The sequence below is a fragment of the Molossus molossus genome, unplaced genomic scaffold (genome assembly GCF_014108415.1).
Source record: "Molossus molossus isolate mMolMol1 unplaced genomic scaffold, mMolMol1.p scaffold_m16_p_9, whole genome shotgun sequence".
Lineage (NCBI taxonomy): Eukaryota > Metazoa > Chordata > Mammalia > Chiroptera > Molossidae > Molossus > Molossus molossus.
In genome coordinates, this window is record NW_023425403.1 from 41,420,945 (window position 1) to 41,440,920 (window position 19,976).

General features: G+C 37.5%; 1 pseudogene; it reads right to left on the reverse strand.

Moving 5' to 3' along the window:
- The window catches only part of LOC118622363, a 36,860-nt pseudogene extending 23,346 nt beyond the window's left edge, over nucleotides 1–13,514 (reverse strand).
- Nucleotides 13,515–19,976: the final 6,462 nt, after the last annotated feature.

A 19,976-nucleotide genomic window follows, 5' to 3' on the forward strand; every position in this document is an offset into this window, starting at 1 on the left:
GATTAAATATTACACATCTAGAAGAAAAGAACTAAAGACATGAAATTGGGGATTTGAAGAAGATTTTCCATGTATGTCTGGTTCATGCAAAGTCACTTTCTTGGAACAATAGTTAGTGAAGAGATGGCCAAGACCTTCAAAAAAAAAAAGGGCTCTGGACAGTTTGGCTCAGCAGTTAGACCATCAGCCTGTGGTCCAGAGAGACCCGGGTTCGGTTCCTGCTAAGGGCACGTATCTCGGTTGCAGTTTGTCCCCGGCCCTGGTTGGGTCGTGCAGGTGGCAACCACTCGATGTGTCCCTTTCACGTCAATGTTTCTCTCTCTCTCTCTCTCTTCCTCTCTCTCCCTCACACTCTATCTGGACAAAAAAATGGGAAAATGTCATTGGGTGAGGATAAAAAAAAAAAAAAATGTAGTTTGGAATCACTTGTTACAGGTGGCAGGGAAAAGGGAGACATCTTATAGCTATTGAATAATACCTGAATCCTCAATGAGAATGATAGAATCCAGCCTTTTCACATCATCAGCCAGTGCTCACAGGTGCTGTTGTAATGGACAGCAAGGCCAAGTGCAGATCACTGTTCCTGAGGCTCTGGGATGGTGCGTAGGATGCAGTATTTGTTCTAAACCAGTCATCAGAAAATAATTATGATTCTTCCATATTCATAATGTTTAGATCAGGTAGATAAAGGAGAACCACAAAAATTTTGTTTTCTGTTCATGTATCTTAGTATTTTTTTTATTTAATCCTCACCGGAAGATATTTTTCTGTTTATCTTCAGATGGGGGGGGGGAGAAAGAGAGAAATATCGACTGGTTGCCTCCTGCACAACCCCTACCAGGGCCAGGGATTGACCGCAACCGAGGTAGTACGTGTCCTTGACTAGAATCGAACCTGAGAGACTCGGTCTGCAGGCTGATGCTCTAACCACTGAGCAAATCAGCCAGGGCTATGGGTCTTAGTATTTAATGTAAAAATGATTCTACCAGGAGTGATCAAGATTGTCTTGACATTCCCCAGGTAAACTACACTTTAGATAGGCCGCTTCTTTACTCTACATTCCCTTCCCTTAGTGCATTTACTTTAGAAAGCTTGTAATTATTCATTCTTAAGCTGCCCCTTTGAGACATAATTCTTAAAAAAATAAAACATTTGGAAGTTTTGTTTTTACTTTGTTATAGTGGAGGTATACATTTTTTCTTCTTTACTAAGTTTATTGGGGCACCATTGGTTGATAAGATTATATGGGTTTCCAGTGTACATTTCTGTGATACATGGTCTGTATATTACATTGTATGCCCACCACCCAAAGTCAAATCATCTTCTGTTACCACATATTTGACCCTCTTTACCTTTTTTGCTCCTCATCATCCTTCCCCCTGGTAATCACCATACTATTGTCTGTGTCTATGAGTTTCTGATGTTACTTTTTCTTGTTTGTTCATTTGTTATTTCAGTTTTATATCCCTAATATGATTGAAATAATAGTTGGTTCTTAAGTTTTTCTGACTTACTTCACTTGACAGAGTATTCTTTTTTTATTATTGATTTTTTAAAAATCCTCACCTGAGGATATTTTTTTTCCATTTATCTTGAGATAGAATGAGAAGGAGAGAGGGAGAAAGAGAGGCGGGGGAGAGAAAGAGAGAGAAACCGATGTGAGAGTGAGACATTGACTGGGTGCCTCCCAGATGACCTCAGCCACAACCAGGGCAGGGGACCCAACTGCAACTGAGGTTTGTGCCCTTGACTGGAATCAAAGCTGCTACTGTTTGGTCTGTTGGCCGATACTCTAACTGCTGAGCCAAACTGGCCAGGGATTAACATAATATCCTCAAGGTCCATCTATGTTGTCTCAAATGGCAGCATTTCATCTGTTCTTATGTCTGAGTAGTATTCCACTGTATGTATGTATCACATCTTCTTTATCCCGTCATCCAACAAAAGATACTCCTGTTGTTTCCATGTCTTGGCCACCGTGAATAATGCTGCAATGAACACAAGGCTGCATATATCACTGTGAACAAATGTTTTCAAATTTTTCAGAGAGATACCCTGAAGAGAGGTTGCCGGGTCATATGGTAAATCTATTTTTAATTTTTTGAGGAAACTCCATACTGTTTCCCATAGTGGCTGTACCAGTTTGCATTCCCACCAGTAGTGAATGAGGGTCTTTTTTTCTCCACAACCTCTCCAACACTAGCTATTACTTGTCTTGTTAATAATAGCCCTTCTAACAGGTGTGAGGTGGTATCAAATTGTGGTTTTGATTTGCATTTCCCTAATAGTGAGTAAAGATGAGCTTCTAACCCAGGAATGACTTTCTCAAGGACATGGGAGCCATCTCTTCGATATACAGTCGTCAAGGGAGATAGCGCCCTTATGCCCTTATCTTCCCATATCTGTGAGACTGTAGGGCTGGCATCTTGCCACAAGCTGCAACTACTTCTTGTTATAAGGATACCAGAAACTTGACTTTTCCTCTGGGCAAAGCCAGTTAACAAATGCAGATGGCCTGTGATTTCCCCTCCTCCAGCTCTTAAAACCTCTCTAATCCCTTTTTATTTAGTGGAGTTAAACCTAGGCTGAATTATGAATTTTTCCCTCCTGTTGCAATAATTTTAAAAAAGTATCCTTTGCTTTATTTAAATTTTTTTTTTCTTTATTGATTTTCAGAGAGAGAGGAAGGAAGAGGAAAAAAGAGATAGAAACATCAGTGAGAGAGAACATGGATTGGCCACCTCCTGCATGCCCCCCACTGGGGATAGGGCACACAACCTGGGCATGTGCCCCAACCCGGAATCAAACCAGTGACCTCTTGGTGCATGGATCAATGCTCAACCACTGAGTCACACTGGTTGGGCAGTATCCCTTGTTTTTAAACTTTGTTTAGTATAATTTTTGCTTTGACAGGAGATTCGAGAGCACTTCCACTGTTCTAGAAGCTTAGATTGACTGTCAGCCATTAACCAGTCTTATGTTATGGGACTAATAGACAAGTAAGGGAAGATGATGTGGACTGAAATGGTTGTTTTTGTTATAAAAATGTGTTACATGTGGGTGTGAAGAAGATTATGTCAGGAACTTGTGGGGTATTTTGCTGGTCCTTATATTCAGCCATTCCAGTCATAGTTAATAAAAAACAGAACATCCCCAGGTAAGCAGAACCACTGAAGCCTAAGATTACTCCTAAATGAGGATGTGAGCCGTGCCACAAGGTATAACACATCGACAACCCAAGGTGCATTGGGTAATTAACTAGAACAGCTGAGAACAGAAGATGCATAAACAGAAAAAATGAATATGCGAAGAGTAACGAAGGACGGTTTTTGCTCATTTTAACTACAGTTCAGTGACAAGATAAAGAAATAAGGGCAGTTAGCTACCCATAATTTTTCCCCTGCTCTGTGGGTCTCAGATTTGCATTCATCCTTCTATAGCAGTTAGTTTTGAGTTAGTTCTGCCTATGGGAGACATTCATGTGAGATTGAAAGAAGGAGAAAGAGAGAAATCATAGGTTTTCTGTCTTGTTTCTTGTTCTGGCTGGGGCTGTGTTTATAAAAAGCAGGAACTGAAAGTATGTATAAATGATCTCACACAAAATTATGAACATATCTTAACCAAAGATAGTTTTTTAAATGCTACCAAATAAAATACTACTAAGTTAAACAATTAAACATGGAAACAAATTAAGTGATTAATAAAATCCGATCATGTGTGATTCATGCAGAAAATCTAGTCATGTTACAACAATAATATAGTCTGTGATTTTTTATATAACTATTTCTTTCTTTTTTTGCTTTTCTTGTCTTTATTATTGACAGTATCACAGATTCTCCTCTCCCATTTTCTCCCACTGACCTCCTACTGCCCCACTCCCTACCCCCTATTTGGAGACATATTTATTATGTTAGCAGGTGATGCTAAATTGCTCTCTAAGAAGTGAAAGAGTATCATTTCAAAGAAAATTGCTATTTAATTACCTGAGATACAAGATGAATTCGCAAGAGCTTGGGTGTGTGTAGAACTACAAGGTACCAGGAAAGGGAGACAATTACCAAAGCTCGAAAGCTATCCCGGGTGAGATTTCAGTTCAGAAAGACTTGCTTCAGAGTCAGAGAAAAGAGTTAAATTGGTGGCCCTCGGGAAGTCTCCAAAACTCTGGCCCCTCTGACACTGTGGTATTGCATGGGATTCAAGTCCACCCTACTCCATGTTTCTGGGCCAAGTTTATATCTGGTCTACACATTCCCTTAGCTGATCCCAAGTCAGTTGAACAAAGGTGCAATTACCAGCCACACCTCATATTAAATCAAAACTCCGGAAATGCTGGAAGCAGAGGGTGATGATAAATAGATGTGAAACATCTTAAGTCTGAAGAAATTTGTACAATCTCCTTTTAGATCAGTCCAATTGGCTTGGGGGTAAGTGTTCTTGCATGCACACATATAATACAAAACTGTGGGTATACAAATGTGTGGACTACGAACAGTTGGAGAGTGTTCATTTTAGACAAAAGCTAGGAATGTTTACTATAGAAAAATGCTTTTAAATTAATATTCAAATATATATCAAAGAATACATTTTCAACATTTTGTAGAGGCAAAATAATGTGCAAATCAGATATGCTTGGGTGGTTTGAATATCCTACCCCCTTCCACTGCCAAGATGAAATCACCTGGAGATCTGGATCCAACTCTGTGATTGGTGAGTACACAGAAACCGTTTATCTTTCAAGGCTACAATATGTCAGAAACTAGCAATATTCTTGGAAAGCGCAATGTCAGGGAATAGGAGGAGAGTTTTCAATCATGGTTCAACATGCAATAATAGAGAAATTTAACTCCTGGAGGCAAAATCGTGAATGAAAGAGATTAATAAAGAGTTTCTGGCCCTGCCACTAGTTGTGAATGTTGTTTTAAGGTTGCCTGTGGCTCAGAATCCTGTTAGATTGCCCCATAAAAGTTTTGGGTCTTTTCTACGATGGAAAGGCAGAGTCCATTTTTTCATCATGAAAAAACACTTAGGAGAAATGGTATCTGGATACATGAGATTAGACATAACTTTACAACAAACAACAAATAGCATCCTTTTAAATACAGTATGGCAGAGCAGACTGGTTACAAGTTACTGAATACTGGAGCAGTGTGTACTAGACTTTATAACAGAAACTCAGCTTTCCTGAGAGACGTGAGAAGCTCCTAACTTCTCAGTGTTATCAAAATCATTTTAGTATTAGGAAAAGAGCAGTCTTCTTGTAGTGAACCAATGGACTCCCTTGCATCTCAGTTCTGAGAAAATGACATTGAGCTTGAGATCTAACACAAGAGAAGTTGCTGGCCTGAGATAAGTAGAAAACAAGTGTAATGTCTCCCAGGTAGACAAACTGGTCATATTTGAGATTTTGGAAGACAACTGGTATGTCAGCCAGGACAACAAATACTTCTTAAGGTGAAAGGAATTCATTTGAATATGTCATTCTGAAATAAGCTTGGAAATTGTCTTTCCTGACATGGCAGTGGCTAATCGACATGTATCCTCAGAAATGAATGTGCAATTTTAAAAGAATAATTATAATATAACTAATTTCCAGTGGCAAATAAAGGAATGCCACACTAGGAAAAAAATATGCTTAGTTAAATCAATCATATAACAATGCCAACAGACAAAATTAAAATTACTAAACTTGCAGCACATTTAAAGTAGCTTCATTCTAGCTGTGGAACAAAATTTTAGTTGTTAACACTTCTCTCATTTTTTTTATTTAGTTAATTTATTTATTTTTGTTACAGATGTTTCTCCACCCCCCCCCCCATTGATTCCCTCTCCCCCACCTTCCTCGCCCTGTCCCCAGCTTTGTTGTTTATATCCATTGTTCAGGCATACATGCACACAAGTTCTGTGGTTTATCTCTCCCCCACCAGCCCCTCTTCTGGGGATTGTCAGGATGTATCCCACTTCCACATCTCTGGGACTACCCCATTCCTCAGACTGTTATGTTCATTATATTCCACAAATAAGTGAGATCATATGATACTTGTCTTTCTCTGTTTGGCTTGTTTTGCTTAGGACGACACTTTCCAGGTCCCTCCATGTCATCTCAAAGAATAAGAGATCTTTCTTTCTTACAGCTGTATAGTACTCCATTGTGTATATGTACCACTGCTTTTTTATCCATTTGTCTACTGATGTACATTTGGGCTGTTTCCAGATCTTAGCTATTGTAAATAGTGCTGCTATGAACATGGGGGTGCATATATTCTTTCTGATTGGTGTTTCAGGGTTCTTAAGGTATATTCCTAGAAGTGGGATCACTGGGTCAAATGGAAGTTCAATTATTAATTTTTTGAGGTAACACACCATATTGTTTTCCATAGTGGCTGCACCAGTCTACATTCCCACCAGCAGTGTACTAGAGTTTCCATTTCTCCACACCCTCACCAACACGTGTTGTTTGATGCTTTGTTGATGGCGGCCATTCTGACAGGTATGAGGTGATACCTCATTGTTGTTTTAATTTGCATCTCTCTGATGATTAGTGATGCTGAGCATTTCTTCATATGTCTCTCAGTCATTTGTATTTTCTGTTTGGAGAGGTGTCTATTTAGTTATTCTGCCCATTTTTTAATTGGGTTCTTTTCTTCCTTTTGTTGAGTTGTAAGAGCACTCTATAAATATAGGAAATTAACCCGTTATCTAATATATCATTGGCAATTATGCGCTCCCATACAGTGGGTAGCCTTTCCATTTTCATGATTGTATCTTTCGCTGTGCAGAAACTTTTTAGTTTGATGTAGTCCCATGTGTTCATTTTGTCCTTTTTTTCTGTTGCCTTAGGTAATGTATCAGTGAAAATTCTGCTGCGTATGATGTCTGAAATTTTGTTGCCTACAGTTACTTATAGGATTTTTATGAATTCATGAGTCACATTTAAGTCTTTTATCCATTTTGAGTTTATTCTTGTGTAGGGTGTAAGTTGATGGTCTAGTTTCATTTTTTTGCATGTAGCTGTCCTGTTTTCCCAACGCCATTTATTAAAGAGGCTGTCTTTACTCCACTGTATGCTCTTGCCACCTTTGTCAAATATTAATTGAGCATAGTGCCTTGGGTCCATTTTTGGGTTCTCTGTTCTGTTCCACTGGTCTATATGTCTGTTCTTGTGATTGTACCAGGCTGTTTTGATTACAGTGGCTTTGTCGTGTAATCTGAAATTTGGTAATGTGATCCCTCCTACTTTGGTCTTCTTTTTCAAGATTGCTGTGGCTATTCGAGGTCTTTTTTTTGGTTCCATGTGAACTTTTGAAGTATTTGTTCTAGTTCTGTGAAATATGTCATTGGTATTTTGATGGGGATTGCATTGAATCTATAGATTGCTTTGGGTAGTATGGACATTTTAATGATGTTAATTCTTCCAGTCCATGAACAAGGTATGTGCATCCACTTTTTTATATCTTCCTCTATTTCTTTTTTCAATGACCTGGTGTTTTCTGCAAATAGGTCCTTTACTCCTTTGGTTAAGTTTATTCCTAGGTATATTAATTTTTTGCCACGATGGTAAATGGGATTGTTTTTTTAGTTTCTCTTTCTCTGAGTTCATCATTGGTGTATGAGAATGCCGTCGATTTCTTGACGTTAATTTTGTATCGTGCTACTTTGCCAAATTTATTTATTAAGTTTAGTAAATTTTTGATGGAGTCTTTGGGGTTTTCTACATATAGTATCGTGCCATCTGCAAATAATGACAGTTTCACTTCCTTCTTCCAATTTGAATCCCTTTTATTTTTTCTTCCTAATTGCTGTGACTAAGACTTCCAGTCCTATGTTAAATAAGAGTGGCAAAAGTGGCATTCGTGTCTTGTTCCTGTTCCTAATGGAAATGCTTTTAGTTATTGCCATTGAGTATAATGTTAGCTGTAGGTCTTTCATATATGGCCTTTATTATGTCTAGATATGATCCCTCTATACCCATATTGCTGAATGTTTTTATCAGAAATGGATGTTGGATTTAGTCCAATGCTTTTTCAGTGTCTATTGATATGATATGATTTTTATCTTTCATTTTGTTTATGTGGTGTATCACATTTATTGATTTATGAATATTTTACCAGCTTGCATCCCTGAGATGAATCCCTCTTGGTCATGGTGAATAATTTTTTTGATGTATTGTTGAATTTTATTTGCTAGTATTTTGTTCAGGATTTTGGTATCTATGTTCATCAGGAATATTGGCCTGTAGTTTTCTGTCTTTGTAGTGTCTTTTTCTGGTTTTGAAATTAGAATTATGCTGGCCTCATAAAACAAGTTTGGAAGTCTTCCTTCTTCTTGAATTTTTTAAATTAGTTTGAGGAGAATGGGTATTAGTGTTTTTTTTTTTTTTTTTTTTTTAATGTTTGGTAAAATTCCCCTGTTAAGCCATCTGGGCTTGGGTTTTTGTTTGCTGGGAGAGTCTTTATTACTTCCTCAATTTTCTTCATTGTTATTGGTCTGTTCAAATTTTCTCTCTCTTTCTGGGCCAGTTTTGGGAGACTATGTGTTTCTAGAAAGTTGCCCATTTTGTTTAAATTGTCCAATTTTGCCATTTAATTGTTCACAGTATTTATTAACAATCCTTTGTAGTTCTGTGGTGTCAGTTATTATTTCTCCTCTTTCATTTCTGATTTTGTGTATTTGGGTTTTCCCCTCTTTGTTTCTTGGTGAGTTTAGCTAAGGGTCCATCAATCTCGCTTATCTTTACAAAGAACTAGCTCTTTGTTCATTGATCCTTTGAATTGATTTTTCGTCTCCATGTCATTTATATCTGCTCTGACCTTTGCTACTTCCTTTCTTGTACTTGCTCTGGGGTTTTCTTTTTGTTTGCTTTCTAATTCTTTAAATTTTGAGGTTAGATAATCTATTAGAAATTTTTCTTGTTTCTTGACGTCGGCATGTAGTGCTATGAAATTCCCTCTCAGAACTGCTCTTGTTGGATCCCATAGATTTTGTGTTGTTGTGTGTTCATTTTCGTTGGTTTCCAGGAAGATTTTAATTTCTTACTTGATCTCCATGGTAACCCATTTATTATTCAATAACATCCTATTTAGCCTCCATGTGTTCAAATATCTTTGCATGTATGTTGCAATTGGTTTCTAGTTTCATGCCATTTTGATCTGAGAAGATGCTTGATATGATTTCAATCTTTTTGAACTTGTAGGAACTTAGTTTGTGCCCTAACATGTGGTGTATATTTCAGAATGCCCCATGTGCACTTGTGAAGAATGTGAATTCTGCCATTTTGAGGTGTAATTCTCAGTAGATATCTATTAAATCCATTTGATCTAGCGTTTCATTTAGAGTATGTCTTTTCTTGTTATTTATTTTTTGTCTAAATGATATATCCCGTGATGTCAGCGGGGTGTTGAAGACTCCTTCTATGATTGTATTGAAGTTGATTTCTCTCCTTTGAAGTCCTCCAGAAGATTTTTAATATATGTTAGTACTCCTATATTTGGTGCATATATGTTTACCAAGGTTATATCTTTCTTTCAGTATTATTTAATGGTCTTCTTTGGCTCTAGTTATGGCCTTCATTTTGAAATCTACTTTATCAGATATGAGTACTGCTATGCCAGCTTTTTTTGGCTTTCCATTTGCTTGAAAGATTTTTTTCCATCCCTTCACTTTCAACCTATGTCAGTCTTTTATTGTGAGGTGGGTCTCTTGTAAACAACCTATATGTGAGTCATGCTTTCTTATCCAGTAAGCTATTCTGTGTCTTTTTTATCGGAGCATTCAAGTCATTCACATTTAAGGCGATAATTGATATGTACTTATTTATTGCCACTTTTGTTTACTGTGGTTCTATTTTTCTTCCTATTTCTTCTACTAATTACAGCAGTCCTTTTAGCATATCTTGCAGTGCTGATTTGGTGTTAATATATTCCCTTAGCCTTTTTTTTTTCTGGGAAGCTCCTTATTTGACCTTCTATTTTGAATGATAGCCTTGCTGAATAGAGTAGTCTTGGATTCAGATTCCTGTTTTTCATGACTTGATTACTTCATGCCACTCCCTTCTGGCCTGTAGTGTTTCTGTTGAGAATCAGCTGAGAGCCTTATGGGGTTTCCTCTGTAGGTAACCTGTTGCTTATCTCTTGCTGCCTTTAGGATTGTCTCTTTGTCTTTAAATTTTGGCATTTTAATTACTATGTGTCTTGGTGTGGGCCTGTTTGGGTTCTTCTTACTTGGGGCTCTCTGTGCTTCTTGAATTGAATGCCTTCTTCCTTTATCAAGTTAGGAAAGTTTTTGGTCACTATTTCTTTCAATATATTCTCTAACCATTGCTCAGTTTCTTCCTCTTTGGGGACTTCAATGATGTGAATGTCATTACGTTTCCAGTTGTCCCACTGTTCTCTGAAGCTATCTTCCTGTTTTTTAATTGTTTTTTCCTTTTGGTTTTCTGATTGGTTGATTTTTTCTACCCTGTCTTCTAATTCACTGATCTGGTCCTGAACTTCCTCTACTCTGCTGGTTAGTCCTTCCAATGTGTTATTAATTTCTGCTATATCATTCTTCATTTCCACTTGGTTGGTTTTCTATGTTTCTATATCTTTACTTATGGTACTGATGTCTTTACTCATGCTATTGAGCTTCCTCAAGATCATGGCTCTGAACTCTACCTCTGAAAATTTGCTTAACTGCATTTTTTATCTTATCTTCGATAGAGTTCTCTTGTTCTTTCATTTGTGATTTGTTTCTTTATTTCCCCATTTTGGCTATCTCAGTGGGTTTTGGAACCTGCCAAATTTTCTGTGTGGGTGTTGGTTGGTATTCTGCTCCCTCTACTGTTTTTGCATGAGCCTGGGTGGGCCCACATTAAACACCATTGTCAAGTCTTACTAGCCCTGGTGTTCTGCATAAGAGGATTTCCAGAGGATGCTGGTTATTAATGAGCATCAATTTGCATTTCTTTGCTACACCTGGGAAAGGCTGAATCTCCTTGGGGGGGCGGGCACTGCTGCTTTTCCCCGTAGCTTGGGGAAGGAGCACACTGGCCACCATCCTTTGTGTCCACAACTCAGCAAAAATTCTGAGTTCCCTTCAAATCCTGGGTGTCCCCACAGAGTTCCAGCCCAGTCTGCCCTCCCTCTGCCATAGCCCCCAGGTGAGTTGCTGTGGCTATTTTAGCACTCTGTCTGGGCTCTCTGTTCTGTGGAGATGGCTTGGTCTTTATTCCCCAAGGGCACTACTCACTTCTAAGACTGCTGCTGTCCCTGGGTTCCCAGCCTGCCACCCTCTCGTGCCTCCACAGATCTTACCAGTGTCCCTAGTTATATGGTCCTGTGGTGTTCCTTTTCTGTTGCTTTTTTCTGAGGATTTGTCTTTATTGTAGTTGTACTTCCCATTTGGTCCTGGGAGATCGTCTGTGTAGCTTCCATTCACTCCACCTCTATTTTCACATCCTCCCTGATTTATGTTTAATCAAGGATTAATGATTGGTTTAATTAAAATACTTTAATTAACATAATTAATTGGGAATTTTATGGTGTACTAAAAATCCCCAAGATTCAAATTCTGGGCAGCCAAAATTTAATAGAAATGAATCTTTTTGTAGAGGGGCTGCACCTGAGGATTCCATTAATTCTTTGGGGTCCATATCTGTCCAAAACTCTTCTACCTAAGGGTGTGATAAAGCCTCCATTACATGCTTTGATTTGTTCCTCCAGTGTGTTTTATTACTCTAGCATCAATTTCAGCATTGCAATTAGTAGAAGTACACTGAGGTCCCTTACGAGATACAGGAATTAAAACAGATGATCAAGCATACTATAACATCTATTTGTTATCATACCTTCAAAAAATTTTCTCATTCTGTCTGTCTTTTAAAATTTCTGGTGAAATAAATGATCGGTACATTAAGAATTTCTTAGTAATGTTATTTTACTGTGGTTTATTGCTTGGCATGTCCTGCTTATGAAAAGAGATTTTAAAAGCTTTGTGTCACAAATGATTATTTTTAACAACTGGCTTCATGCACTTTTCAAAAAAATCAACACACACACACACATATTCTCATCTAAATAGATAGCCATAATATCATTCTTGTTTCTCGTTGGAAATTTCCAAATCATTAATTCCTCCTTTTTGAAAAATTGCTCCTTTAGAAAAACATCTGCTCCACCTGAAAAATGCCACTCTACCATCTTCTCCACCCCTTTCTTGCTGCCATATGTTAAATTCGTGGTGATTTACTATCCTTGAATAAAAACTTTTGTACTTCAAATATTTTTCTCTTTTCTTCAATTAGGTATATTAGTGCTTTTATACACTAAGTAAAATGAACATAATAAATCATGCAAAATCCTGGACTCTGATTCTTCCCTCCTCACTACTGCCCCCTCTCTGATGACCATATTCCATGACTGTGCATCCATTCAATCCCTCCCCTTCCTAAAAACCTCAACCGGTTTAGCTCCAAACCATTTGATGTCACCTTTGTGAGCACTATTCAGCAACCCCTTTCTGGCTTCAGAACTTCTGGTCTACACTTGATTCATTGCTCATCATAAAACACGCTCCCCAGCCAATGCTCTCAAGTCACTTGTGTATCTTAAACTTCCTTTTACTACATGGAAAAAACTTCTGGATGGGTCACCACATATGCCTCTCTCTTCTGCATCCAAACTTTTGAATATTGCTTAGGAAAACCAACACAAAAGATGAGGCTATTTTTCTCTTTCATTTCATGAGAAACTCTGTTACTTTACTTTTGGCTATATTTTCTAGTCTTTATATGAAAACTGTTTGAATGCTCTTCTGTTCTCTTACCTCCCATTCTCTGTGCTCTATTCCCATCTCAGAGGACACCATCTTCTCTAGGAAAGAAGGGCTTATTTTTGACTTCCTTATCTCCCCACAGTCAAACCTTGTATATTCATTTTCTACAGCTAACAAATTACCACTTTATGGCTTAAAACAACACACGTTTGTTCTCTTACAGTTCTGGAGGTTAGAATTCCAAAACTGTGGCATAAGGGACTAAAATTAAAGTGTCAGCAAGGCTGCACTCTTTCTCAAGTCTCTAGGGGCCAATCTGTTTTCTTGCCTTTTTCACTACCAGAGGCTGCCTGCATTCCTTGGTTCATACAAAGTTTGATGTGAAAATAACTCTCCCCCCCAATGCCAACACCAACAATAAACCTCAGCCACACACCCCATATCAGCTACTGCCCCTCTAATCCACTCCCTTTGCTGGGGTTTTTTTCTTCTTTATTGCCCACTCACTCTAACTCACCTCAGACTGACTTATGTTCCCCACTTTTCTATTGATACTGTTCATGTTACAGTCAACAAAGTCCACTGTTTATTTAATTATATTAAAGTAAAATAAAAGAAATTCTGTCATTGTTCTTTGATTTTAAGATAGTACTTCCTACTTGTTTCTTTTAGAACTCACTGCTCGCTCTACCTTCACTTACGTTTCCAGACTCCTCCTTTTCTGCTTGATAGTAAATGTCAGCATCCTCTAGTGCCTTGCCCATTTGGCTCTATTTTATACCTGCTACACCTGCACTTGGTCTCCAGGCATGTCATCCAGACCCAGGGCGAAGGTCTTTCCAATTATAATCTCTATCCTTATCACAATTTTTATATTATAGCCCTCCAGACTTCAATATGAAACTTGTTACTTGGCATCTCTATTTGTTTTTCATCAATGTCCAACAAGCCAGAAAAACTTGTAGAGATTCTTTCAAAATAGTTGCAACATTTTAATTTTCTTTTCTTTATTGATTTTAGAAAGAGGAAGGGAGAGGGGGAGAGAGAGAGAGAGAGAGAGAGAGAGAGAGAAACATCTATGAGAGAGAACATCAAGTGGCCGCCTCCTGCATGCCCCACAGTGGGGATTTGGCCCACAACCTGGACATGTGCCCTGATTGGGAATCAAATTGGCGACCTCTTGCTGCATGGGTCACTGCTCAACCACTGAGCCATACCAGCCAGGCAATAGTTGCAAGTTTTTAAACAGCTCCACCACTATGCTTTTCATTCATGCAGACATATTTTGTCTCCTAGACAATTAGCCTTAGCCTCTTATTTGGCCTCCCTTCTTATATTTTCACCCTTTCTTTAGTACAACTTCTACCAATAGTCAGCAGAGTGCACTTTTTAAAATGTAAGCCATGGTGTGTCCCTTCTTTGATCAAAATTGTCCAGTGGGCTTCTCTGTGAGACAACACATCAGGTACCAACTAGAGTCTGTAAGATTAGACCACACACTGTCTTGTGCCTCTTCTAATCTAAACCTATCACATCAGAGTTTTAGTGCCGACCTCTTAGCCTCCTAACTTTTTCTTGAACATGCTTGCTAATTACTCTGCAGCAGATGTTTCTCCTTCAGGTGACTGTAAACCTTATTTCTTTAATTCCTTAGCTTCTCTTTACTTTTTTTTTCTGACTATCCACCATAACTTGATATATTAACTATTAATCACTGTGCCCTATGATTCCTCCAATAGCATGTACAATCAATGGTGGATGGAGTTTGTATCCTCTGTGTCCTGACAACTGCATAGCGCATTTGTGGAATACATGAATATATTCAAATCCCAAACCTCTGGTGTTTACTTCCTATATTGTTAGATAAAGCAGTTAGTTATTAACAAAAGGGAAGAGGGCAAATTAGGCACGACTAAGTCAGGGCAACAGCAGTTTCATGGTCACCCTGGGAGTAACCCACATCTTTCTGGACAGTATCTTGCCTAGTAGACTAGGCAGGAAAGACAGCCTTACAGCCATTTTAGGGGGGTAACTGGCACTATTCAGCCTAACTAGCAAGAGGAAGGAGAAGTTAGCAAGGTGGAATTCCTTTCACTGAGTTCACGCTCAGTAGAAGCCAAATGACAGAGCAGACATACGAGGCAAGCACAGTAAAAGCACAAATGGAGACCAAAAATGCGGAGGAGACTACCCTGGGGAAATCTGGGAAAAGACACAGATTGGAGAAAGGTAAAAGCCTCTAGAAAATTCAATAAAGAGATTGTATAGTTTAAAAGAAAGCCTGTTCTTTTCCAAACCCAAGAATGAATAGGGAGGCTTAGCAAGGACCTCAGGGAAGCTGCTATCCTAGCCTGCCTGCTCTCTCTGCCTGTCTAAGAAGGTACAGTCTCTAGTCACTTTCTGCTCCAACCATTCTCGCTAAACTCCTCTGCATGTGTTCCTGAAATTCTTTGCCTGCGACACCATTGAAGGAATGCAGCCTCTGGTAACATTTTGACTTTACATAGTAATTACCATGCATAACCCCTGCAATATTACTTTTCAAATTTAAATAATAGTAGAGTCTAGTATCATAGTGTTACTGGAGGGAAGAGGCAGCCAGATGCCTCTGACATTTGTGGTCAGGAGGTTCTTAGAACATCTGTAAAAAGTGAATTTTCCAAGACATAAAAGGGAGAATAGAAGGTTTGATTGGTGTGGAATTACATGTGTGGGTTTGTAAAGTTTCATGTTCCTTGGTCCAATCCTGGAAGGGGGGCAGTTGGGGATTTAGTGAGGCCAGAAATAAGGCCAAAGTCCAGAGTGTCCGTTCCATAATGTAGCTGGGTTCATTAGGACTGGGCTAGATTTAGTCTATCAGTCCATTGTATGGGTCCCACATGACTGTAGGCCACATGACAGATACAGCACATGGGAGCCCTGCAAACCAGGAGTCTAGCTTGACCAGCAAGAGAGCGAGGGGAAGGGAGCCAAGTGTTTGCAGTGGTCACATCTATTTGGGCCACTGACTCCCTCCTAGGTGTGATGGAAAGGTAGGCACCTCCCACATCATTCAGACCCCATTGAGCACGTGTCTAAGATGCCTTTGTCCAGACCCTTCTTCCATGAGGGGGATAAACCATGCAGGGATTAGCTAATATTAAATTAGTTAATCTTCCCTTTTTTTCTTTCCTGTTAAATAATAAGCAAATTATTGTGCTGGTAACAAGAGCATTGCAAAAGGAATTATACAATATAAAGCATGAACTCAGTTAATAAATTTTAGCTTGAATTACTTAATCCCTTCTTTCTGGTCTACTCCAAACATGCATAATATTGTTACCTATCATTTACAGAAAAACAAATATTATACTTTCTTATGTGAATTCCTTCTACCCAAATCAATGCATTTAGGTCTCCTAATCTAGTTGCAACAGCGGAAAATTGTAACTCACCTCCCCATTCTTCTGACATTGTTTCTGTAAATGTTGACTGTGACTAATATGTAGCTTATAGATAAACAGCACTTTTGTATATGAGTCCTAGGAACTAAATTCAGAAGATACAGACTCCAACCTTCAGATTTGCTGATCTTCAAACAAAAACCAGGAGGATACACACCAGACCATTGCTTGACCAGTTTCAAGGTCCTTATCAGAATAGACTGTGCTGGCCTGCACATAGAGAATTTTTCAACTCCCTCCTGTTGATTTCTTTGTTCTACTTTTTCTCTCTCTTCTTATAAAAACCTCTGTCTGCTCTGAGAGTGAGAGAAATGGGCTCTGGGACAAGAGTCCCTCATCTTATCAGGTGGCTGACACTTGAATAAAGATCTTTCATTTCTCACCAGCACCTGTCTCATGAGTTTTGGCTATAATTGTAGCAGGCAGCCAAACCTGGGTTTTGGTTACATAGTCTCAAGGAATTTAGAATAGCCATTGAAGATAATACACATGGTTAAAACTCAAAGAGTTCATCCTTCTTTTCTGTCATTCATTCTCTTTCTCCTTGATGTGCATACGAAGCCTATAAATGTAGTTATGTGTGTATAAAACATATAAAAACCTTAAGAAAGGAAATTCTTATTCTAATACTTTTTAGAATTCCACATGAACATAAGGTAACTAAGATTTTCATTTTTACCTTCGAAGTTTAAATTATTCTCTCAATATGACTTGTCACCTGAAACTTGCAGATGTCTGACATCTGCTTATGTCTTTTTAAAAGACTGCTTGAAAATGATAGATGAGCAGCAACTAAGGTAATTCTATTATAATGTGCATATTGCAAAATCAAGCATTTGAGCTGATTTTCTTCTCACTTGACAACTAATGTAATTTGTGGCAGCATGATGGAGGTAAAGATTGATTGCTTATATCCCGAATTTATGAGAGAAAAAAATATATAGTCAAATTAAAATTTTCATAACATAACTACAAACAAAAGTAAGTAGAGAAAGATAACTAGAGATTCATGAAAGACCAAATAGAATAAGTATTCCTTAAACTGTATAAATGCAAAATGAAGTCAAGTTAAAATAATGTTTACAACTCTTTATTTGTCAGAAGAAAATTTCATAAATTTTAGAGCTGATAAAAAATTACCATTTTATTATTAAATACCTCACTCCATATTCTTAATTTATTTCTACACATAAAAAATCAGTTTGCAATTAGAATATCAATTAAAGAATACTCATGATAGGTTGAAACAAGAAAGATAACTAGTTGATTAGTACCACAGACTTTCTATATTGTCCTAGTCAAATGTATATATTCTTTTTTTTTTTAAATCCTCACCCGAGGACATTTTTTGATATTTTGTTCAGATAGAGTGGGAGGGAGAGAGAGAGAAAGAAACATCAACGTGAAAGGGACACATCGAGTAACTGCCACCCACACAACCCAACCAGGGCTGGTGACAAACTGCAACCAAGTCATGTGCCCTTAGCGGTAACCGAACCCGGGTCTCTTCGGACCGCCGGCAGACACTCTAACCGCTGAGCCAAACCGGCCAGGGCTCAAATGGTATATATTCTTGAGAGCCTAGTTAAAGGTTTCACTTCAACCTAATATATAACCAGAAACTTCGTTCAGGCTTCAAGGTTGAATATCTACTATACGAACATATTTTGAATGTGTTTTTTTTCCATATACCTATATCTATATAATTGTTCTTTTAGGTGTAAAATTATGAAGTTATTAGCAAATTATTTAATCATGCCAAGGGAATGTTGCCAGTTTAGTAACAGAGAAAAACTGCAGGTATTTGGTATCACTAGTGCCATATTTCATATAAGTAAATATTTTAGATAGAAAGTGCTTCCCGTTTTAAACAAAATAATTAATGCTCTTGGACACTTGTATAAAAATATTTCCCAAATGTAAATAATTCTGCCGAGTTTCTTAAATGGGCTAAACAAATTTGAGCTTTTATGTTAATTTTACCTTTTCTATGTTCTACTACTCCATACTCATTATAGATATTATAAAAATACCATAAGATTTACACATGAGTACTAAAAGTTTGCTCATGACTCAAGGGTTTGATTCTTTGGAATTTAACCCTTGGCCCCAGGAAGACTATCAGGCTTTTAGTTTCTACCTGTCACAACTCCTTCTGCATCAGAACTTTCTCTTTATAATCTTGTATACCTAAATCTCTGTGGTTCAAGAAAATCAAACCATAAAAAATTATTAATGAAGTAAGGATCAATACATTCTTCTATGAATAAAGAATGTAAAATTGACTAAATATACTTCATTTCTTTATTTGTTTTCTCTATGTACATGTTTTCAGTTCATTTCTAGGTAGTTAGCATCTAGTAGGTGACAGCTGGTTATGTGAGATGACCCTTTTACATAATAATTTTATGCAATAATTAAAAAGAAGGTTGGGTGGGTAGATTAACGGTGGTCAAATGATGTCTGCATCCTAATCCCACATATCTGTAAATATGTAGTTTTTCACAGTAAAGGGGTTTATCAGATATAATTGAGTTAATGATTTTAGGCTGAAAAAATTATCCAGATTGTTTGGATTGGTCTGATGTAATTACAAGGGTTCTTATTAAAGGGAGACAGACTGTAGGGTTGCAGTCAGAAAAGATGTATTGATGAAAGTAAGGGTGGGGAGACAGAGAGAGAAGGAGAGAGAGAGAGAGAGAGAGAGAGAGAGAGAGAGAGAGAGAGAGAAAGCCTCCATAATAAATACATTCTTATGAATTTTAGGACTTACGACGTCCAAAACAGTAAAGTACTAAATTTATGTTATTTTAGGTCACTAAGTTTGTGGCCATTTGTTTAGCAGCAATGGAAAGCTAATACAGAAGTTGTGGGTGAGGTAAAAATGAAATAAATTATAATATATAAACATGTCATATTTTTTTTTCACTTTTAACCATACCCTTTAATAATAACAAGTAATTAAGTTAAGCATTTAATTAATTTATTTTATCACTAATATTATGAGAAGTGATTAGCAAGGAAATTAAACAATGTAGAAGGAAATAAAAGAGAAGTGTAGTACCTTAGGATCTGGTTTCAAGAAAAGAAAATAGAGAAGTATCATATAATGGTATTTTGTTGAAGTAGGGCTTGGACCATGAACAAAGCTAAACCTTGATTTTTCCCTAAGAAATTATTTATAAATTTTTCCCTAGTTGTGAGAGAAGAGGAAGCATCACACACAGAAATTTCTGTGTGAAAGTAGCATCACACACAGAAAATACATATTTTAATATGTTTATATATTTTTTATTTCTTTAAATAAAACTCTCAAGTCAGAGGAAAATAGAATGTATGTTTCATAATATCTTAAGCAATCTTATTTTCTGACTTCAAGAAAGTATCTGGTATAGAGATACTCATTCTATCTCAAATAGAATAGTTTTCTCTTGCATCTAGAGGATAAAATGAGAGCTGATATTCATGACACCAACTTATAGTGAGTAAGGAATTTTATGATAAAAATTTATAGATATTTTACAGAAACAAGTTAAGCAATTTATAACTTCTTTTCATATTTTCATAAATAAAATAAGTTCTACAAAGTTGACTTTTGACAATTCATGACCTGATCACTTGTTTTTTAAGGCACTACAGCTGTTCTGAAAATTTTTGGCATCAGGAATTTTGAGTCGGTTTTGGCTCTGGCCCTTGTGCCTTAGGATGATAGACTGTGGGTGATCATCCAACTGCGTCGGCAACATCTGGAGCCCAAGTCCCTACTGAGAAAAATCAGCAGGG